A 25,180-nucleotide genomic window follows, 5' to 3' on the forward strand; every position below is an offset into this window, starting at 1 on the left:
ACTGATGAATGAATGGTGAAGGTTCTTCAACTTCGACATACCGCTGAAATTTTCCATAGCATTGCAACTACAAATTTCAATCGTTTGCAAGGATAACAATGTACTGACGACTTGAATCTCAAGTAGGTTTTCACACGTCGACAATCTAAGGCATTTTAGTTTCTTGAAGGCGTTGGGAAGACGAAGTACTCTCGGTCTCAATCGAAAAGACTTTGATTGATCGAGGACCCCGTGAGATCCTACCTCACTGCATAATACTATCCTTCCAATTGACCGGCACTCATAGATATTTAATATCTCCAGTGATGCCGACATCCCAACAGACTAAATCTCAATCATATTAGGGCAACAACGTACATACAATGTCCATAAGCTATATGGTATGGATAAGCTCCGAAGTTCACAACTGAGCAAATATAAGTGCTGCAATTGTGAAAGTCCCCCGAGTTGAATTTCTTGCAATCCCAAGCAATTAAGCGTCAAATCTAACAGAACTTTCGAGTTAAATAGTGGCAATCCTGTGGAGCTGAAATTGTGAAGATTTAAAGAAAGTAAGGAAGGCGGTAGCTGCTTGAGGGGTTGCAGGTCTAGTCCTCTCAAACGAAGATGTTCTAGAAGATAAAGGAGACCCAACTCCGGAACCGGTGCAGTGAACTTGAGAAATTACATGCTCAACTCTTTTAGTTTGGATAGCCTTCCAATCCACCCCAGGTCACATTTGTGCTTTACATTTGACGAATTTTGATTTACAAAGAAATCGAATAGGGCCAAATCTACCAAATTGGTAAACTTTGAGAGATTTGGGACTACGGCTGCGTTTGGTTCAGCATTTGCAAGGGGCTTTGAGCCCAATGCAAATGCTGAAAGCCTAAAGCTACTTGGGGAAATGCGATTATGTTTCGTAATTTTTTTTTGCAAATGGACTTTGAGTTGAATGTGTGTTTGGTAAAAGAAAACTTTCGCAATGGGCTTTGATGGGTATAATATATGTATATATATCTCCTTTTTTTTTTTTGAAAATTGAACAAAAACCTTCGCTAGACTGGCGAAGGGCTACGGCCGCTGGCGAGCCAGATCTAGTGCCACAAGACCACCGGCCACCACCCCCACCTGCAACCGATGGGCTATGGGCGGCAATCCTTGCGGTGACGATCTATGATCGTGCAACGGTCATGCGACATTCGTGCGACGGTCGTGCGGCATTCGTGCGACGGTCGTGCGATGATCGTGCGGCATTCGTGCGATGGTCGTGCGGCGGTTGTGCGGCAACGGGCGGTGGTCATACGGCAACGAGCAGTGGTCCGAGAGCAAGAAGAAAAAAAAAATTATAAATTTTTACCAAACACATTTCTAATCTGTTTCTATTCCTAGAATAGAATTTTTGTATAATTATCAAGTACCTTATTTTACTCAGAAATTGATCCCGAAATAGAAATAGAAAAAAACAATTTTTGAAAAGAAATAGTTCCCCGGAATAGAAACCCTTCGCAATGGGCTTTGATGGGTATAATATATGTATATTTATCTTCTTCTTCTTCTTTTTGAAAATTGAACAAATGCATCACGCCAGATTGAACATGTAAACAGACTAAAATCGTTGGAAGCTCAGGCAACTCTGTAATCTCATCACACCTCGTTAAGTCAAGTGTTAAGAGGCAAGAAAGCATGTTAATTGTTCTCGGAACTTGACAAATTTTGGTAGAACATAAATCTAGGACTCTTAGAGAGGAAAGATGTCCTATCTCATCAGGAGTATCGCCTTCAAACTCCCTGCGACAACCAAGATAAAGCTCCTCTAGTTTCTCTCATTTTCTTTCTTCAAAGTCGGTTTTACTTTCCAAATTAAGTTCCTGGATGAAACACATTATGACCTTCCATATCCCTCAGATTGTCCGGAAGTGCAAATCTCTAATCTTGAATTTCTTACATTCAGGTGATCAAACTTCAATGTATTAATGAAATAAGCAAAACGAAAAGACAATATTACTACAGAAACTTAAATAAATACGCACTATATGAAACAAGACATCTAGTTGGAAGTTCCACTTTATGTCTGTATGAACAGAAAATTTAGATGAAGTCAATGGATTGAGGAATATGACTAAAGAGAGCGGACCAAAGAAAATGGAAAGTAAAGCACAATGCCGATGCCTGTATCAGATAACTCCTCTCATATGGCGATTTTTGGTTTGTTAAGGTAGGGCAAATTTGAGAATCCTAGACATTTGCGAGTGAAAAAATGAATTCTATAGACCTGTTGAAAGAACTTTACCTCTAGTTTGTCAAGGCCCTCAACAACCCGCAGCTTAGCGCACTCATCGATGATCAAACGGTGAAGGTTCTTCAAGTTCGATATACCGGTCAACTTTTCCATAGCATGGCAACTATAAATTTCAATCGTTTGCAAGGATAACAATGTACGACGACTTGAATCTCAAGTAGGTTTTCACACGTCGACAATCTAAGGCATTTTAGTTTCTTGAGGGCGTTGGGAAGATGAAGTACTCCCGGTAAACAATCAGTAGTCTCAATCCAAGAAGACTCTGATTGATCGAGGACCCCGCGAGATCCTACCTCACTTCATAATACTATCCTTCCAATTGACCGGCACTCATAGATATTTAATATCTCCAGTGATGCTGACATCCCAACAGACTAAATCTCAATCATATTAGGGCAAGAGCGTACATACAGTGTCCATAAGCTATATGGTATCAATAAGCTCCGAATTTCACAACTGAGCAAAGATAAGTGCTGCAATTGTGAAAGTCCCTCGAGTTGAATTTCTTGCAATCTCGAGCAATTAAGCGTCAAATCTGACAGAACTTTCAAGTTAAATAGTGGCAATCCCGTGGAGCTGAAATTGTGAAGATTTAAAGAAAGTAAAGAATGCGGTAGTTGCTTGAGGGGTTGCAGGTCTAGTCCTCTCAAACGAAGATGTTCTAGAAGAGAAAGGAGGCCCAACTCCGGAACCGGTGCAGTGAACTTGAGAAAATACAAGCTCAACTCTTTTAGTTTGGATAGCCTTCCAATCCACCCCAGGTCACATTTGTGCTTTACATTTGACAAATTTTGATTTACAGAGAAATCGGATAGGGCCAAATCTACCAGATTGGTAAACTTTGAGAGATTTGGGACTACGGCTGCGTTTGGTTCAGCATTTGCAAGGGGCTTTGTGCCCAATGCAATTGCTGAAAGCCTAAAGCTACTTGGGGAAATGCGATTATGTTTGGTAAATTTTTTTTGCAAATGGATTTTGAGTTGAATGTGCGTTTGGTAAAAGAAAACTTTCGAAATGGGCTTTGATGGGTATAATATATGCACATATACCTCCTTTTTTTTTCTTTTTTTTTTGAAAATTGAACAAAACCCTTCGCCGGACTGGTGAAGGGCTACGGCCGCCGGCGAGCCAGATCTGGCGACACAAGACCACCGGCCACCGCCCCCACCCGCGACCAGTGGGCTATGGCGGCAATACTGCGGCGACGATCTACGATCGTGCAACGGTCGTGAAACAGTCATACGACATTCATGCGACGGCCGTGCGGCATTCGTGCGACGGTCGTGCAATGATCGTGCGGCATTCGTGCGGCGGTCGTGCGGCAACGGGCGGCGGTTGTGCGGCAACGAGCGGTGGTACGTGAGCAAGAAGAAAAAACAAATAACTCCTCTGATATGGTGATTTTTGGTTTGTTAAGGTAGGGCAAATTTGAGAATCCTAGACATTTGCAAGTGAAAAAATGAATTCTATAGACCTGTTGAAAGAACTTTACCTCTAGTTTGTCAAGGCCCTTGACAACCCGCAGCTTAGAGCACCCACTGATGAACGAACGGTGAAGGTTCTTCAAGTTCGACATACCGCTAAAATTTTCCATAGCATTGCAACTATGATAACAATGTACTGACGACTTGAATCTCAAGTAGGTTTTCACACGTCGACAATCTAAGGCATTTTAGTTTCTTGAAGGCGTTGGGAAGATGAAGTACTCCCGGTAAACAATCGTAGTCTCAATCGAAGAAGACTCGATTAATGAGGACCCCGCGAGATCCTACCTCACTTCATAATACTATCCTTCCAATTGACTCGCACTCATAGATATTTAATATCTCCAGTGATGCCGACATCCCAAAAGACGAAATCTCAATCATATTAGGGCAAGAGCGTACATACAGTGTCCATAAGCTATATGGTATGGATAAGCTCCGAAGTTCACAACTGAGCAAAGAGAAGTGCTGCAATTGTGAAAGTCCCCCAAGTTGAATTTCTTGCAATCTCGAGCAATTAAGCGTCAAATCTGACAGAACTTTCAAGTTAAATAGTGGCAATCCTGTGGAGCTGAAATTGTGAAGATTTAAAGAAAGTAAAGAATGTGGTAGTTGCTTGAGGGGTTGCAGGTCTAGTCCTCTCAAACAAAGATGTTCTAGAAGAGAAAGGAGGCCCAACTCCGGAACCGGTGCATGAACTTGAGAAAATGCAAGCTCAACTCTTTTAGTTTGGATAGCCTTCCAATCCACCCCGGTCACATTTGTGCTTTACATTTGACAAATTTTGAATTACAGAGAAATTGGATAGGGCCAAATCTACCAGATTGGTAAACTTTGAGAGATTTGGGACTACGGCTGTGTTTGGTTCAGCATTTGCAAGGGGCTTTGTGCCCAATGCAAATGCTGAAAGCCTAAAGCTACCTAGGGAAATGCGATTATGTTTGGTAAATTTTTTTTGCAAATGGATTTTGAGTTGAATGTGCGTTTGGTAAAAGAAAACTTTCGCAATGGGCTTTGATGGGTATAATATATGTACATATATCTCCTTTTTTTTTTCTTTTTTTTTTGAAAATTCAACAAAACCCTTCGCCAGACTGGGGAAGGGCTACGGCCGCCGGCGAGCCAGATCTGGCGACACAAGACCACCGGCCACCGCCCCCACCGCGACCGGTGGGCTATGGCGGCAATCTGCGGCGACAAACTACGATCGTGCAACGGTCGTGAAACAGTCATACGACATTCATGCGACGGCCGTGCGGCATTCGTGCGACGGTCGTGCGATGATCGTGCGACATTCGTGCGGCGGTCGTGCGGCAACGGCTGGCGATTGTGCGGCAACGAGCGGTGGTACGTGAGCAAGAAGAAAAAACAAATAACTCCTCTCATATGGTGATTTTTGGTTTGTTAAGGTAGGGCAAATTTGAGAATCCTAGACATTTGCAAGTGAAAAAATGAATTCTATAGACCTGTTGAAAGATCTTTACCTCTAGTTTGTCAAGGCCCTGGACAACCCGCAGCTTAGAGCACCCACTGATGAACGAACGGTGAAGGTTCTTAAAGTTCGACATATCGCTAAAATTTTCCATAGCATTGCAACTATAAATTTCAATTGTTTGCAAGGATAACAATGTACTGACGACTTGAATCTCAAGTAGGTTTTCACACGTCGACAATCTAAAGCATTTTAGTTTCTTGAGGGCGTTGGGAAGATGAAGTACTCCCGGTAAACAATCAATAGTCTCAATCGAAGAAGACTTTGATTGATCGAGGACCCCGCGAGATCCTACCTCACTTCATAATACTATCCTTCCAATTGACCGGCACTCATAGATATTTAATATCTCCAGTGATGCCGACATCTTAACAGACTAAATCTCAATCATATTAGGGCAACAGTGTACATACAGTGTCCATAAGCTATATGGTATGGATAAGCTCTGAATTTCACAACTGAGCAAAGATAAGTGCTGCAATTGTGAAAGTCCCCCGGGTTGAATTTCTTGCAATCTTGAGCAATTAAGCGTCAAATCTGACAGAACTTTCAAGTTAAATAGTGGCAATCCTGTGGAGCTGAAATTGTGAAGATTTAATGAAAGTAAAGAATGCGGTAGTTGCTTGAGGGGTTGCAGGTCTAGTCCTCTCAAACGAAGATGTTCTAGAAGAGAAAGGAGGCCCAACTCCGGAACCGGTGCAGTGAACTTGAGAAAATACAAGCTCAACCCTTTTAGTTTGGATAGCCTTCCAATCCACTTCAGGTCACATTAGGGCTTTACATTTGACAAATTTTGATTTACAGAGAAATCGGATAGGGCCAAATCTACCAAATTGGTAAACTTTGAGAGATTTGGGACTACGGTTGCGTTTGGTTCAGCATTTGGCAAGGGGCTTTGTGCCCAATGCAAATGCTGAAAGCCTAAAGCTACTTGGGCAAATGCGATTATGTTTGGTAAATTTTTTTTGCAAATGGATTTTGAGTTGAATGTGCGTTTGGTAAAAGAAAACTTTCGCAATGGGCTTTGATGGGTATAATATATGTACATATATCTCCTTTTTTTTTTTTTTTGAAAATTGAACAAAACCCTTTGCCGGACTGGTGAAGGGCTACGGTCGCCGGCGAGCCAGATCTGGCGCCACAAGACCACCGGCCACCGCCCCACCCGCGACCAGTGGGCTATGGCGGCAACCCCGTGGCGACGATCTACGATCGTGCAACGGTCGTGAAACAGTCATAAGACATTCATGCGACGGCCGTGCGGCATTCGTGCGACGGTCGTGCGATGATCGTGCGGCATTCGTGCGGCGGTCGTGCGGCAACATGCGGCGGTTGTGCGGCAACGAGCGGTGGTACGTGAGCAAGAAGAAAAAACAAATAACTCCTCTCATATGGCGATTTTTGGTTTGTTAAGGTAGGGCAAATTTGAGAATCCTAGACATTTGCAAGTGAAAAAATGAATTCTATAGACCTGTTGAAAGAACTTTACCTCTAGTTTGTCAAGGCCCTTGACATCCCGCAGCTTAGAGCACCCACTGATGAACGAACGGTGAAGGTTCTTCAAGTTCGACATACCGCTAAAATTTTCCATAGCATTGCAACTATAAATTTCAATCGTTTGCAAGGATAACAATGTACTGACGACTTGAATCTCAAGTAGGTTTTCACACGTCGACAATCTAAGGCATTTTAGTTTCTTGAGGGCGTTGGGAAGATGAAGTACTCCCGGTAAACAATCAGTAGTCTCAATCGAAGAAGACTCTGATTGATCGAGGACCCCACGAGATCCTACCTCACTTCATAATACTATCCTTCTAATTGACCGGCACTCATAGATATTTAATATCTCCAGTGATGCCGACATCCCAACAGACTAAATCTCAATCATATTAGGGCAAGAGCGTACATACATTGTCCATAAGCTATATGGTATGGATAAGCTCCGAATTTCACAACTGAGCAAAGATAAGTGCTGCAATTGTGAAAGTCCCCCGAGTTGAATTTCTTGCAATCTTGAGCAATTAAGCGTCAAATCTGACAGAACTTTCAAGTTAAATAGTGGCAATCCTGTGGAGCTGAAATTGTGAAGATTTAAAGAAAGTAAAGAATGCGGTAGTTGCTTGAGGGGTTGAAGGTCTAGTCCTCTCAAACGAAGATGTTCTAGAAGAGAAAGGAGGCCCAACTCCGAAACCGGTGCAGTGAACTTGAGAAAATACAAGCTCAACTCTTTTAGTTTGGATAGCCTTCCAATCCACCCCCGGTCACATTTGTGCTTTACATTTGAAAAATTTTGAATTACAGAGAAATCGGATAGGGCCAAATCTACCAGATTTGTAAACTTTGAGAGATTTGGGACTACGGCTGCGTTTGGTTCAGCATTTGGCAAGGGGCTTTGTGCCCAATGCAAATGCTGAAAGCCTAAAGCTACTTGGGGAATTGCGATTATGTTTGGTAAATTTTTTTTGCAAATGGATTTTGAGTTGAATGTGCGTTTGGTAAAAGAAAACTTTGGCAATGGGCTTTGATGGGTATAATATATGTACATATATCTCTTTTTCTTTTTTTTTGAAAATTGAACAAAACCCTTCGCCGGACTGGTGAAGGGCTACGGCCGCCGGCGAGCCAGATTTGGCGCCACAAGACCACCGGCCACCGCCCCCACCCGCGACCAGTGAGCTATGGCGGCAATCCTGCGGCGACGATCTACAATCGTGCAACGGTCGTGAAACAGTCATACGACATTCATGCGACGGCCGTGCGGCATTCGTGCGACGGTCGTGCGATGATCGTGCGGCATTCGTGCGGCGGTCGTGCGGCAACGGCGGCGGTTATGCGGCAACGAGCGGTGGTACGTGAGTAAGAAGAAAAACAAATAACTCCTCTCATATGGCGATTTTTGGTTTGTTAAGGTAGGGCAAATTTGAGAATCCTAGACATTTGCAAGTGAAAAAATGAATTCTATAGACCAGTTGAAAGAACTTTACCTCTAGTTTGTCAAGGCCCTTGACATCCCGCAGCTTAGAGCACCCACTGATGAACGAACGGTGAAGGTTCTTCAAGTTTGACATACCGCTAAAATTTTCCATAGCATTGCAACTATAAATTTCAATCGTTTGCAAGGATAACAATGTACTGACGACTTGAATCTCAAGGAGGTTTTCACACGTCGACAATCTAAGGCATTTTAGTTTCTTGAGGGCGTTGGGAAGATGAAGTACTCCCGGTAAACAATCAGTAGTCTCAATCGAAGAAGACTCTGATTGATTGAGGACCCCGCGAGATCCTACCTCACTTCATAATACTATCCTTCCAATTGACTGGCACTCATAGATATTTAATATCTCCAGTGATGCCGACATCCCAACAGACTAAATCTCAATCATATTAGGGCAACAGCGTACATACAATGTCCATAAGCTATATGGTATGGATAAGCTCCGAAGTTCACAACTGAGCAAAGATAAGTGCTGCAATTGTGAAAGTCCCCCGAGTTGAATTTCTTGCAATCTCGAGCAATTAAGCGTCAAATCGACAGAACTTTCAAGTTAAATAGTGGCAATCCCGTGGAGCTGAAATTGTGAAGATTTAAAGAAAGTAAAGAATGCGGTAGTTGCTTGAGGGGTTGCGGGTCTAGTCCTCTCAAACGAAGATGTTCTAGAAGAGAAAGGAGGCCCAACTCCGGAACCGGTGCAGTGAACTTGAGAAAATACAAGCTCAACTATTTTAGTTTGGATAGCCTTCCAATCCACCCCGAGTCACATTTGTGCTTTACATTTGACAAATTTTGATTTACGAGAAATCGGATAGGGCCAAATCTACCAGATTGGTAAACTTTGAGAGATTTGGGACTACGGTTGCGTTTGGTTCAGCATTTAGCAAGGGGCTTTGTGCCCAATGCAAATGCTGAAAGCCTAAAGCTACTTGGGGAAATGCGATTATGTTGGGTAAATTTTTTTTGCAAATGGATTTTGAGTTGAATGTGCATTTGGTAAAAGAAAACTTTCGCAATGGGCTTTGATGGGTATAATATATGTACATATATCTCCTTTTTTTTTTTTTTTTTTTGAAAATTGAACAAAACCCTTCGCCGGGACTGGTGAAGGGCTACGGCGCCGGCGAGCCAGATCTGGCGCCACAAGACCACCGGCCACCGCCCCCACCCGCGACCAGTGGGCTATGGCGGCAATCCTGCGGCGACGATCTACGATCGTGCAACGGTCGTGAAACAGTCATACGACATTCATGCGACGGCCGTGCGGCATTCGTGCGACGGTCGTGCGATGATCGTGCGGCATTCGTGCGGCGGTCGTGCGGCAACGGGCGGCGGTTGTGCAGCAACGAGCGGTGGTACGTGAGCAAGAAGAAAAAACAAATAACTCCTCTCATATGGCGACTTTTGGTTTGTTAAGGTAGGGCAAATTTGAGAATCCTAGACATTTGCAAGTGAAAAAATGAATTCTATAGACTTGTTGAAAGAACTTTACCTCTAGTTTGTCAAGGCCCTCGACAACCCGCAGCTTAGAGCACCTGCGATGAATGAAAGGTGAAGGTTCTTCAAGTTCGACATACCGCTAAAATTTTCCATAGCATTGCAACTATAAATTTCAATCGTTTGCAAGGATAACAATATACTGACGACTTGAATATCAAGTAGGTTTTCACACATCCACAATCTAAGGCATTTTAGTTTCTTGAAGGCGTTGGGAAGATGAAGTACTCCCGGTAAACAATCAGTAGTCTCAATCGAAGAAGACTCTGATTGATTGAGGACCCCGCGAGATCCTACCTCACTTCATAATACTATCCTTCCAATTGACTCGCACTCATAGATATTTAATATCTCCAGTGATGCCGACATCCCAACAGACTAAATCTCAATCATATTAGGGCAAGAGCATACATACAATGTCCATAAGCTATATGGTATGGATAAGCTCCGAAGTTCTGGCGAGCAAAGATAAGTGCTGCAATTGTGAAAGTCCCCCGAGTTGAATTTCTTGCAATCTCGAGCAATTATCCGCCAAATATGACAGAATTTTCAAGTTAAATAGTGGCAATCCTGTGGAGCTGAAATTGTGAAGATTTAAAGAAAGTAAAGAATGCGGTAGTTGCTTGAGGGGTTGCAGGTCTAGTCCTCTCAAACGAAGATGTTCTAGAAGAGAAAGGAAGCCTAACTCCGGAACCGTTGCAGTGAACTTGAGAAAATACAAGCGCAACTCATTTAGTTTGGATAGCCTTCCAATCCACCCCAGGTCACATTTGTGCTTTACATTTGACAAATTTTGATTTACAGAGAAATCGGATAGGGCCAAATCTACCAGATTGGTAAACTTTGAGAGATTTGGGACTACGACTGCGTTTGGTTCAGCATTTGCAAGGGGCTTTGTGCCCAATGCAAATGCTTAAAGCCTAAAGCTACTTGGGAAATGCGATTATGTTTGGTAAATTTTTTTGCAAATGGATTTTGAGTTGAATGTGCGTTTGGTAAAAGAAAACTTTCGCAATGGGCTTTGATGGGTATAATATATGTACATATATCTCCTTTTTTTTTTTTTTTTGAAAATTGAACAAAACCCTTCGCCGGACTGGTGAAGGGCTACGGCCGCCGGCGAGCCAGATCTGGCGCCACAAGACCACCGGCCACCGCCCCCACCCGCGACCAGTGGGCTATGGGCGGCAATCCTGCGGCGAGGATCTACGATCGTGCAACAGTCGTGAAACAGTGATACGACATTCATGCGACGGTCGTGCGGCATTCGTGCGACGGTCATGCGATGATCGTGCGGCATTCGTGCGGCGGTCGTGCGGCAACGGGCGGCGGTTGTGCGGCAACGAGCAGTGGTACGTGAGCAAGAAGATAAAACAAATAAATAAAAAATTATAAATTTTTACCAAACACATTTCTATTCTATTTCTATTCCTAGAATAGAAATTTTGTATAATTATCAAGCACCTTATTTTACTCAGAAATTGATCCCGAAGTAGAAATAGAAAAAAAACAATTTTTGAAAAGAAATAGTTCTCCGGAATAGAAACCCTTCGCAATGGGCTTTGATGGGTATAATATATGTATATATATCTTCTTCTTCTTCTTTTTGAAAATTGAATAAATGCAGCGCGCCAAATTGACCATGTAAACAAACTAAACTCATTGGAAGCTCAGGCGACTCTATAATCTCATCACACGTCATTAAGTCAAGTGGTAAGAGGCACGAAAGCATGTTAATTGTTCTCGGAACTCGACGGATTTTGGTAGAACATAAATCTAGGACTCTTAGAGAGGAAATATGTCCTATCTCATCAGGAATATCGCCTTCCAACTCCTTACGACAACCAAGATAAAGCTCCTCTAGTTTCTCCCCTTTTCTTTCTTCAAAGTCGGTTGGTGTATTTATATCAGACTGGATATTTGGTTTGAAAGTTTTAATGATGGGCCCATCTCCTCAAGTAACAGAGTAGGTTTTTGCCAAATTACACAAATTAGGATGACATCCTTTGTCATGTAGTAGCTTGACATATAGGGGCACGGTAACTAACGTAAATGCTTTCCCTTTGAAAATTTTCTTTTTGAGAGTATGGGTTAGGGGTGAGCATCGGTCCAGGGTCAATCCTAGGCCGACCTTGGATTGACCCAACCCTGCCGGTCTTGATCCGATTCCTAGGGAGATTGGGTCGGTCCTTGAACCTAGAATTCCTGGACCAGCACTGTGCGAGTTGATCCTCGGTCTTGAGAGTTTCGGGTCGGTCCAACCTGGACCCACCCTAACTCTATAAATATAATATTATTTATAAATTTTTTTATATAGAAAAATCTTAAAATAAACGGCTTCAACAACATTAAACAACTATTTAGTGAGGAATTCAAGTAATTTTATGTTGTTATTTAATAATTTAGGTTTTTAATATCTTTTACGACGTCAATAGTCATAATTTACGGAGGAAAATATTTTTGTGAGGAGTCCTCACGGCGTCCAACAAGGCACATTATGGCATACTCTAATATTGGTTCTCTTCTGTCTTATTTGTCCTCTTAGTCTTCAATTTGCCAAAATCAAAAGATCGCCACTCGACACTCGCCTCGCTCGCTTTGGGTCACTCGTGCTGCTCGTCGCTTGATGCTCGCTTGGCTTGTAACTCCTCACTTGACATTCGATGCTCATTCTATTCGATGCTCACTCCACTTGACCCTCACCACTTGCCTTCCTTAGCTGACCTCGCTCATCATTAAACCTATTGGGTCGGTACAATCCTCGGTTACCCTTTTAAGAAGTACAAAAAAAGAAATAAAAAATTATTGGTTGGTCCTAGGTTGACCTTGAAACCGAATTGAACCCATTGGGTCAATCCGGTCCTCAATCGCTTTTTTAAGGAGTACAAAAAATAAAATAAAAAATTATCGATTGGTCTCGAATTGACCTTGGAACCGGACCGAACCCATTGGGTCGGTTCGGTCCTCAGTCCCAAGCTCAATTGGGTTGGTCCTCAGTCCCAAAAATTAAGGATCAGTACTGTACGGGTTGGTCCTAGGATTAGGGGGTGGACCGGCCCAACCCGGCCCATGCTCACCCCTAGTATGGGTTTGGCTCCCCTGAAACTTTTAGATATGAGTGTCTATCTACGATCAAATCAAATCTCTGTAGATATTTCACCCGATCCAACCCGACCACAAAAATTACATATTCCTTTTGCCCGACCCATGTGGAACCCAACCTAGAAAAACAGATTAGTTCTTCTTTTTTTTATTCTTTTGCAAACCCAAACAACTACCCAGAGAATCACCAACATAATCTATAGCTTCTACATTGAGCAAACAACATTAACACACTTAATACCCTTTAAAAAGCTCCTCAATTTTGTTCTGAATTCCTTTTGTGTAAAAAATAATCACGAACTTTCACTATAATCCAAGCCTATATCTCACGTAGAAAATATCACCACTAGTTTCTTCAAAATTATCAACACGAAGACTAGTTAAAGATTTATTATCAAAATCTGTTTCTTTACCAAAACATTCACCTTCTTATGGAGAACAACAGCCTTTTAATGTTGATAATTTTGAAAAAACCAGTGATGATTTTTGGATGCACGGTAGGGATAAGATTAGAGTGAAAGTTAGTGAATTTTTTTAGATAAAAAGAGGATGGGATTGAATTGGGATATGATCTAAAATCTGAGTTGTTTTAAAAAATTAGGCGGACATTAGCATAATAATCACAACAATGACCCAAAAAAAAAAAAAAAAAAAACGGTAGTGATTGTTTCTTTAGGTCCTCGTGTTGTGTAGTTCTATTTGGGTGATCTTCAATCCAATAGGCTTAAAAAAAGTACGGGAGAAAGCACAATGAAAAGCATAGAAGGAGAAAACGAAGCCAAACAACAATAGTTGATTAGATTTAGGGAGACATGAAAAAGGATAGGAGCATGTCTTGACCTACTTTTTTTAGGTGCCGCCCTCAACGAATAGGTTTAGAGGTATTTACTCAAAATGATGATTCGAATGGTACATACAAGTCACAGTCTCAAACTATCCATCAAATAAAAACACTGCAAATGGTCCACCGATTTCGGGTACAGACTTTTTTAATCCCATACTTTACGTGAAATTTGACATTTTTTTTTTTTTTTTCTTTACATCCTATGCATTTCTAAAAGTTATCCTTAACCTATTGGGATCGGTTAGAAATCAATCAAGACACGGGAATATCGTCTTGTATTCCTAATGCAAATTTTAGCATAGGGACTTGATTAAGCTAATGTTTCCATTAGCATCCTTTTGATACATAACTTGAATGTGTGTTATTAAGCAGTCATGCAATCTTTATTACTAACTATAATCCTAAAGGTATCAAAGTCACTTCAATAATCTTGGAAATGCTTCTTCTTCTTCTTTTTTTGTGATTTTCATTAGAATTCTAAACTAACTAACCTAGTCTAGAAAAGGAAAATAACACTCAGTTTATTGAAAAACAGTGCAATAACTAAACACCCAAGTAATTAAAATCACATAAAAGATAAATGTGGGGGAAAAAACCGATGGCTTTATTCTAAACCCGGGACAGCAACCTCCATGAGCTAAATTCAAACCAAGTATAATTTTCTAACTAAAAGAGTAATCAACCAAAACTAAACTCATATTGGAGGTAAACTCCAAAATCCCTTAACTGAAGGTCTCGTTAACTAAATAAAACTAGGGTACATCTAATGTTAAAGCTTAAGAAATCTAACAAAGATCTATTTCTAAGCATTTTCTGATTTTTTTTTTTTTAAATTTCGAATTTTTTGACCAACTAATTTTTAAAATATATACATAATTTAATATTCTGGAAATAGGGACTCGGGCTGGGTCTTCGGACAGGGCTGCCACTGGTCTCACGAAACTAGCTCACTTGTCGCCCTACTCTCTATCCAGCCCTAACCCAACAAGGACCGGCGTCAACAAAATAGGCCCACAAGCACGATTTATAAGATACAGCCCACTCCAAACTCATGTTCAAATAACTTGGCCCAGCCCACCTCCAATTAAGAAAATGCTCGGCCCATATTTACCACTCTCGCTCTTTAACAACGGAAAAGAGACAATTTTCTTTGTCCTTTAAAGCTGCCACCTTCAAGATGGGAAGGAGGAGAACAGCTTATTTCCTCTCGGACTTGTGAAGTTGTGAGACCGCGCCAAGCGACGCGGTCTCGAGGAGTGCGAGCTCAAATTTTGTTGTGCTAATTATGATGCTCTAAACGATGGATTGGCTCTTCAAGTTGAATTCTATTTAATCAGACCCAAGGTCCTTAAATTTTACGGTCCCTCAATTAAATGTCTTAAGAAAAGATTAGAGACTAACAAAATAATAATAATTTTTTTCCTTTCTTTTTTTCTAGCTTTTTTTATTATTATTTTGAAACTTTGAAATCTAAAGGCCTAATTTTGCATGCATATGCTACGTTGACATTTATTATGCAATTGAGATATTAATGACACTAATCTAATTTCTTAGTCGAGAAACAACACCTTTTTGTCAAGAAACGAGACTCCTCTTGATCGGGAATTTTGAATTTTGAATTTTCAAACTTAGACTATCGAAGAAATTCAGATGTCAACATAGCCTAGACTAAAAGAGGAAGCAAGAGAGGATTCACAGCCTCCTCTCATAATGTGAGAGTAGCACGAGGAGCAAAGCAATAGTGGTGGCCATTGGCCACCCTTGTTCAACCACCTTAAGTTCTCCGTAGAGGGTCGCGAAAAGAGTACCTTGATTTGACTTCAATTGCCTCTCTCTCTCTCTCTCTCTCTCTCTCTCTCTCTCTCTCTTTACTTAGCTCCCGAGCTAAGACTGATGAGTTCAGGTTGGAGCTTCTCGAGGGTAGAGGGTGAGGATGAAGCAAGCAGCTTTGCGTGGCTCACTAAGCCTCGCGATACTCACTTAGCCTCACGAAACTCATCGTCCCTCCTAGAACTCGTTAAGCACACTCACAAATGCCTACAAGAGAAGATAGCTTAGAAAATAAGGGGAGAAGAGAAACTTCTTGGTAAGATTGATAAGGGGTAAAAAACAATTCCAAAGCCTTTTTTTTTTTAGTGAGAGCATTTAATGTTTGATGTGGTTCAAGTTAGGTTGAGTTGAACTAAACTACCATGATATCACTTTGTGTTTTTTTGTAATACCTATTATCTTTCTCGGTTCGGGTTGATCGGAGCCTTTTTGATACCCCTACCTTTTTGGACAACTTGTAGTTGCTCTCAACTATACTTCTTATGAAGCAAGAACCGCCCCTCTAATTAAAATTTATAGAATGGGATTGAATTACCTTAGTACTAATGAAGGCATCCAACACTACATTTCGGGGCAGTTTACATCACCCTTATGCAGATATTTAGGAGCGACGAAACCTTGTCAGGGCATCTTCGTAAGGGGCGACAGAGCACTTCCACTACCGCCCCCATCAACTTGGGTCCATTTCCACAAAAGCCCAAAATTGTTGTCATGAATCCAAAAGAATATTACGTGTGTGCAAGCATTGGAAAAATTATGAGCTAATATCATGAAAATCTTTAAATTGGTACACTCATAATAAATTTATTTCAAATTGATTTTTTGGCTGTAAAAAATAATAAACTGATATATTTGTAATAAATTTATCATAAAATAACTTTTTGATCATTAAAAACCCAATTTACCCTTTGTTATTCCGTTAAATTAGATTAATATTATGAAAAAATTACGGTATATCTGTAATAAATGAATGGTGAAATCCTAAATTTGTATATCGATGGATCATTCTTTATTATCAAATTTAGTAATTTGACGGTAAAATTAAAAGGAAATTAACAAAAAAAATTTACTATAAATATATAAATTTATCATAATTACATTAGTTTAGAATTTGTGATAGTATTAACCCAAAAATCATTAGAGTGAATACCTTGACTAGAGCCTCGCGTCTATTTCCACATGCATATTACAGATCCCGAGAGGTCCTCGGCAAGTTCGCGACAATTTATTCCACTTCAGCAAGCAACGAAGCGGTCACATCGACCCGTCGAGAAAACCCAATAACCAAATTGGTGCGACAATCTCTGGTCACTCTTCCAGCTCCAGCCTTTTCCCGGATTTCCGTAGTGCAAATCCACGTGTGTCAAAGCTTAAAAGGACCCGACGGTTGGTGGTGTCCACGATATGTTCTAGGGTCAGATGCGTTTGCGGCGTAAGGACAACGTCAGGTTTACTAGGAACTGGCCTACAAAATTTAATATCTTCAAAAACTTAAATTAATAAATTTATGATAAATTTATTCGAGATTAATTTTTATCATAAAAATCTCAAATTAGGAGTGTGTAAAAAATTGAAAACTTTTTCGCGTAAAATAATTTATGGGAAACGTTTTCGGATTTTTGGCGTTTGTTTCATGGAAAAATGAATTCTTGGGAAAAAATGTTTTCCATGAAAAGAAAAAAAAGTCTTTTTAGGATAAAATGTTTTCCACTTTTGAAAAGTGGAAAATATTTTCTCACTTAGATCTCTTTTATTCCATACCTCTATAAATTCTCATTTTCTCCTCCCCTTTCTTTTCTTCTTTTCTTTTTTATTTGAATTATTTTTAAATTTTCTTTTTTCTTTTTTAATTCGAATTATTTTTAATTTCATTTTCTTTTTTTATTTATTTTATTTTCTTTTTATTTTCTTTATTTCCCATCATCTTCTTCTTTCTTGGCTAGTCATCAACCGTCACCAGGTTAATCTCAAGTTTGTCAATCTCAAGCTCGCACTCATCGATCTAGCAAGCCTCGAGCTTGACTCTCGCGCTCACTAATCTGGGGAGCGGAAAATATTTTCCTTACCAAACACCGGAAAATATTTTTCAAAATATATTCAGGTTTTAGCCAAATACTAGAAAATATTGTCATTTTCATGGAAAATAATTTCTGGGAAAATATTTTCAGAAATTGCTCATTTTCTGCGAAACGAACGAACCCTTAGGATCGAACTGGACTGGATTGGAACTAGCAATTTCCATAAGGGTTGGTCTGGTTCCTAGTTTCAATTTAGTGGGATCGGTGAGTATCAATTCGATTTCTAGTTCTAGGTTATCCATCCGGACTTGATCAGTATATTTTAAAAAATAAATTACATCTTAATTACTTAATTACTTTGTAATTTTTGGCCTCATATATAGTTATTGGATATTAGTGACTAATTTTGTCTCTTAGATATATAATAAAATTAACTTCCCTCTTTTTTTTTTTTCTTTTTAATTTTAACAATTTATTTACTTGCTTTCTTAACCAAAGCAAAATAAACAAAGAAGGAGGAAGGAAAGAATCGATTGAAGATGTCCATTAATATCGTAATGCTTTATTGTCTTTATTAAGAGCCAAAGGCTCGTTTTAAGAAGTATAGTTAGGTCTTTCCTTAGCTTTTTTTTTTTTTTTGCCAAATTCTTACTTTCTTATTTTAAGAAACTATATCGTCCATACCTCAACCCTCTCTAAAAGGTGGGGATTCTTCTCTCTTCCATGTTAGATTTGAGACAAACTCCAATAGTTAGATTAAATTAGGTTGACATTAAAAAAAGATGGATCAAGCAATTAATGTTTTAACTTATCTGGAGGTTAGGACTTTTAAACTGGTGTCTAATTCTCCACAAGTTTCAGGTGTTGAGAAACCCTAAGAGAATCACACCATGACCTTCAAAGAAAATAAGATTTTAGCTAAGGAATATTGTTTATTCATTTCGCAATATAATTTTCAATTCTTAATCAAAAACAATAACTCCCAATTCGATCCGAATATAAGGTCACACAAGTTTTGGTGTTCTAAATAGAAACTACATTCATAATGATATTACTTGATGAATGCAATTTTAGAGGGATTGGGGATACCAACTCGGGAACCAAATTCGACCGGTGGTCTGGTTTTGGGTGGATCCATGGAACCAATAGGTAGGTTTTGATTCCAATTTTTTGAAACCAGTTCTTAGTGGGTAATTCCCAATTCCAATGTGAGAATCGTCCATCCGGACCATGGTTACCTTACTTCAAATTAATACACCTATAATAATTTTATTCTTCATTAGTTTCCATCAATTTTAATTATTAAATTTTTGAATTAGATATCACATGATAGTTCATACACACAAGTGTATTGGTTTGTTATTTTTCATGGAACTAATCTAATTTAATGAAAACTAACGAAGGATAATTTATCACAAATGTATTAGCTTGAGGCTTTTGGCGATCATAAAACTAGTTTGGGGTAAATTTGTCACATGTATACTAATTTAGGACTTTTTTTGGGTGATATTAACCAATTTTTATAAGTAGCAAGTAATTAATTGAAAGTTATGTCACTTAACTAATCTTTTTTTTTTTTTTTTTTTTTTTTTAAGTTATGGCACTCATGTGGCACAAATTCAACGATGCATCAAATGATGACCACATGTAAGTCATGTTCCCACGCCCTTTGGGATGGACTCCAAACAACCCCATTCATCATATTATACTATAAGTGGTTTTGTCCACTAAGGGCCTGCATGGTTGTGTTTTTTTTTTCTTTGTTTATGAACAAAAATTCTGTTTTTTTGTTCCTGTGAACAAAAAAAGAACAGAAATGCGTTTGTTTGCGTTTTTGTTCCAAATCTGTTTTTGTTCCCGGGAACACATTTGGAATAGAAACAAGAAACAAAAAAAAAACTTGTTTCTTGTTTACGAACAATTTTTAAGAACAAATTTTCTCTCTCCTATTTTTTTCTTCTCTTTTTTTTTCTCCTTTTTTTTTCTTTAGCCAGTTGCCGCCCTCGGCCATGAATGATGACCGGCCATCGAGGGCCGGTGACGCCATTGAGGGCCGGTGACCTCGCTGGAGCGTCGCCAGCCCCTGGCAAGGCCAAGCATTGCCGACACGGGTGAGGCTCAGCCTCGCCCGGCCACCAGCGAGGCTCGACCTCTCCGAGGCCACTCCAGGTCGGCATCGACTGGTGGTGGCCTAGCAAGGCCCTAGCCTCGCCGATGGTTGGGCAAGCTCGGCCTCGCTGGATCTAGGCGAGCCGAGCTTGCCCAACCAAGGCAAGGCCGAGCCTTGTCCACGCCGGCGACGCTCGGCCTCGCCTTGGCTGGGCGAGCTCGGGCTCGCCTAGATCCGGCGAGGCCGAGCTCGGCTAGCCACCGGTGAGGCTCGGCCTCCCCAGGGCCTTTGCCAAGCGATCGGTGGCTGGGTGACCTTGGCCTTGTTAGGGGCTAGCGAGCCTCACCGTGGCCGGGCAAGGCTGCCGACCCTTGTCGGCCGGTCACCGGCCATGGCCGAGGTTGGCGACCAGCCAAAAGAAGAAAAAAAGAAAGAAAAAAAGGAAAAATAAAATAAAAAATATTTAAAAATTAAAAAAAACAAAAAGAACACAAATTTACTAAACGTATTTCGGTTCTCTTTTTATTCCTGGAACAAGTTTACCAAACACGTTTTTCTGGTCAAAAATTGTTTCCTGGACAGAAATAGTTTTTTCTATTTATATTTCCTAAAACAATTTTTGAACAGAAATACAAACAAACGCACCCTAAGTATCTAAGACTGATGACATGGATATGGCCCAGAATCCTTCAAATCCTACTAGAGGGCGCAGGTTTGGAAACCCATAGAAATTGTTAATGAGACTTGCCTTGAAAGGAGGAGCTTTCTTTCTCCAACATTGCATAGATCACTGAATAAAAAAAACCTTCTCTAGTTTCTTTTGTAATTAGGCGCTGGAGGGCCGTCTAAAATTAAAAGGCGGAGGCTTCTTTGTTTGTGTGGCGTGAACTGGCATCATCACACTATCTCTTTACTAGCTAGTAAGGCTTAACGCTGCATTATCTTCATCATTTGATATTCCAAAGAGCACTTTGAGGGTGTTAGCGAACTTAAAAACCTTCACATTGGATGATCTATGTGGGAAAGGAGCGGGTAATATATTGAAAATATTCATTATTCTACTCAAATCACTAGAGCACATAACAGGCTAAACAACATTAACTTTCTTGCATTTTGTGCTAGAGCTAGTAACTCTCAAGGATAGAGATGTAATGACAAACGCAGTTCGGCATAAGCAACAAGTGGATGTGCAAGAGATACATCCTCAAAGGACTCGTCCAGAATGATGCTCGTGACATTAGGTGGTGCCTTCCAATCAAACCCTTGAACCATCCTCGCAAGAAGCATGACGGTCATTGTAGTCCCAAGCTTAGGAGCCACGCAGCCACGCTGCCTGGTGTTGAAGGAAATGAAGCGTAAGTCCGGCTCTGTGAGGTGAACTTCTTTGAAGCCACTAGTAAAGTGCCGCTCTGGCCTAAACTCGAGCGGCTTGTTCCAGACCTTAGGATTTCGTCCGAGGCCGAGACGGCTCAATAGCACGTGACTTCCCTTTGGGATAAAGTAGCCGGCAACAATGGCATCAGACATGGCCATTTGTGGAGGGTTGAAAGGTACGATTGGATGGAGCCTGAAGGCTTCTCGAATGCATGCTTTGATATAATTAAGATGTGGGATGTCACATTCTTGGACTAGTCTCTCTTTACCAACGACCCTGTCCAATTCCTCCGTCGCTGTCTTGAGGATTTCAGGTTGGTTTATCATCTCGGCCATGGGCCATTCAACTGCGTTTGAGGGATTGTCAACAGTGGGAAACATTATTTCTTGCAAATATAGATTTTGATTGGTTTAGTTATTGCACTTCATTCATAAATTTCCTACTGTTCCGTTTAGACCTCAAAATTTATTTGAAGACAAAAAAAAGATAATGCATATAGGATATAATTCAAGTGAAATTGAGTTTCTGTTAATGTAACGATACAATTTTGACGATGTATTAAAGTGTACTATAGAGATCTATTTGACATACGCATACACAAGTAAAAAAAGTTTGCTTAAAGAAAAAGAAGCTAGTATAACCAGAACATCGAGCAAATCATGAGGATCACTGCTGGTGGATTCCTCGTTCGAATAGCCGAATCTCCTCCATTTTCCGATCCTTGCATCAGTTATGGGGTCATGATAGTTGTTTACAGTATTGACAGCCTCTTCAACAAATTTCTCATGACCATCTAAATCAAGCCCTACCAACCAAGGAAAATAGTCAGATATGCAAAATGCATATAAATACTTAAGTATAGTAAATATAGCCTCAACGGGCGTAATAGATTAATTTAACGCAAGTGCAGTATTCTCATTGAGGATAAGCATCCTCTATTATGTTTGTCTTCTCTTGGTGATTGGACGAATGTTGACCGTTGTCATGTTAGTCATAAATTTCATGAAAATATCTTTATTGGGGTGGATTAATTATTGGGAAAATTACTAAAAAAACTCTAAACCTATTGCATGGTGTCAACTCAGTTTGAAATTCTTTAATTATGTTAATTTAGTTTTAAAAATTTCACATTTTGTCAATTAAATAATAAACTTATGACAATTTGCCAATTTAGTCATTTCAATCAATTTTGACTAGAAATCACTAATATGACAATCTACCCTAGTTGTCCTACATGGTGCTTTCGGTGCCGGTATGAATAATCTTTTTCCTTTTTCTTTTTATTTTCCTAACCCTAAGTTAGCAAGGTCATTGATTGATACTCATAGGTGAGGGCATTGCAACCCTCACCCATATCGAAGGGATTGGATCCCAATTTTCGAAACTGCTTACTGGTCTGTCTAGTCCAGTCCCATTCCCAAGCGATCTAGTGGAACTAGTCATTTTAAGCATTTCATTTTGCAGAGAAATTTCACACTTGAAGTAAACAAGTCCATCCAAAACATAGCCACCATATTCTCATCTCACTGTGAACACTTTGAAATCGTATAAAACAAAATCTCACGTTACCCAAATTGATTTCCCTCATAAATGAGTATCTTGTATGTATCACTTGTATCTGAGCTACATTCTAATCGATAAATTTACTCTAATTGAACGCATGATTTGTTCAAACGTGCGTTGATACAAGGTCATCTAAAGAGGAGGCGTGAACATCGTGGACAAATTCGGGAAGACCGAAAGATGAAAGCAAGAGGAGATTTGTGTATGGAATTTTAGATATTAGGTTTACATTTAAAAATGAATAAATAAATAGTTGATTCAGGCGATCTAATTCGATTTGATTCCTCCTTTGGAAATAGGAATTGAATCGGCACTCTTGAAAAGCAGACTGATCAGGTGATTCTCAATTCGGTCGGTCCATTTTGCTCACCCTAGATACGCCAACAAAAATAGAGGATCTCATCTCTCTCTCGTTAAAACTTCATACTGAGAAAATAGACGAAATAGAAAAAGACAAGTTGACAAGTTGAAGTTTCTGTCATCTATACAGTCCGTTGATTTTCCAGAGGCGGACGATGTCGCGCCCATATGCGATTATGTTTTGATGCACTAGAGATGTTCCTCTGTGGGACCCTTCATTTTCTCGGATATCTTGTTCACTTAAGTTCGTACATGCCGATATTGAGGCAATTTAAAAAATCTATATTTTAATATGTTAGATTTGCTAGGGCAAAAACGCATGAATCACGGAGAGTCCCAGCTAAGCAAGCCACCAAGATGAGATGCGTAGAATAAGACATAATTAATTTCTTTTTGCGATGAACTTAGAAGATGGAACAAGAAAACAAGAAGGGTCAATTGAGATAATTAGACAATTGAAACTCTAGCTCACAATGTGAGAATTTAAACGCATGAGCGGATGAAGAAAATATGCAACCAGTCTCGAAATAAATATTAAATCTGCTATAGAACGAGGCCTTGAAATGAAAAAGAAGTCTGTCAATGGAATGGACGCCACGGCTGAAAATCAAAATCGAATTACTTGTCACTATTTCGATATTGCCTGATGAATTTTTGGTATCGTATACACACAGATAGACATGCACAAAATAGAAGTGGAGAGATGGATAAGTACGTAATTTAGCGAATAAATCCGACAAATATCAACTTTATTCATTTGCAGCGTTGATGCACCAACCTATAGGTAATTAATTCCTAAACTTAGCATATATATACTAAACTCAATCCAAGCCGTTAAATTTGATGGGACCCACCGTCATGAACGGTCCGGCTTAGATTAGGCATTATTGTCGTCCTCATAAAATAATTTCCGGCAACCTAAACTTAGTATTTGGATTTGTATAACATTGACAACTCAATAATGAAGTGATGGCCACCCCAATCTATCTTGAAAGTTGTCTCGTCCCAACATGAGCGGATCAACACGTGACAACCTTGCTTGTCAACTTGACAGACATATATCATTTGTGAGAGAGAGAGAGAGAGAAAGAGAGTTATTATAACGTCTTTCGGGCTCTCGAAGGGCCAATAACGTCTTTCGGGCTCTCGAAGGGCCAATATAATGGCTTCTTCAATCCGTGACTCTCCACTTTCTCTCGTTTCTGGTTTATGTTCATTGCTGTCTGTCAACTCCATGTATCACGCCTTTATATATATATATACATGTGTATATATAAGTACATACAAATTCTCCTTGCATGGATGAGCTCGGGGATAAGTATAAGGAAGCACACATGGTGATACAGAAGAAAGAGATGTGCATAGAATTGCTGAGAGTGATAATGGAGTTCATGCTCGTGGTCGTGGAAGCGGTCGGCATTGTGATTCAGCAGGAGACGTTGCCTCAGCTTCCGTTCCGTTGGTTGGTTTCCTTCCTTGAGTGACTTAAATGTAATGTGCATAGAGCAATAAGCGCGGGGATTGCGGTTTCAGATTCGCGAGGCCCTTTTGTTCTATCAATCTTCTTTTTTTTTTGACAGGTTTTGTTCTATCAATCTGCTAAAGTGTTTCGTACAATAGCTGGGATCCTCTCTCTTTTTACTCTGGCCACTGAACTGAGTACAATATCTGACCCTTCAAGATGAGAAACTACTGTGTACGATGTCGGATGATAGCGATGAGTTAGACTCCATCGTCTTTTGGTGTGTGAATTACGCGAGTGGTACAAGTTTGATTCTATCGTGCCACTAATTGCTAACGATTTAGTACATGACTTATGTGACATCCTGAATTTCTAGTTTTGTTTTCAATTGAATGAATCGGGTTTTTTTATCGATGCGCCTATAGTTCTATTCTCTGAGCTGATCACTCACGAGATAACTAGTCTATCTGAGAAACCGTTAAGGAATTTGAACGTAATAGACTGAATGTAACCAGGAATCGACCGCTTGACCATGCTAATCTGCTAGGGTCATTACGGCACTGTCAAAATCAATCAGAGACCATAGATAGGTCGATTCGACAGAGGTATGTGATTAGTGTGTGGGTGATTCCACCTAATTGCAAAATTCTCGTTGAACAGCACTAGACTAATTTTTATTGTCATTTCTGTACCATGTGCCTGTATTTGAAATCTCGAGATTTTCACGACAATTGAGAGTCGTCAAATGTGTCAAAGATATACAATGTGGC

General features: G+C 40.1%; 1 pseudogene; it reads right to left on the minus strand.

Annotated features, from left to right (window-relative positions):
- Window positions 1-20,784: 20,784 nt before the first annotated feature.
- LOC104455383 lies at window positions 20,785-24,184 on the minus strand (annotated as a pseudogene).
- Window positions 24,185-25,180: the final 996 nt, after the last annotated feature.

Source organism: Eucalyptus grandis, chromosome 7 (assembly GCF_016545825.1).
Source record: "Eucalyptus grandis isolate ANBG69807.140 chromosome 7, ASM1654582v1, whole genome shotgun sequence".
Classification (NCBI taxonomy): domain Eukaryota; kingdom Viridiplantae; phylum Streptophyta; class Magnoliopsida; order Myrtales; family Myrtaceae; genus Eucalyptus; species Eucalyptus grandis.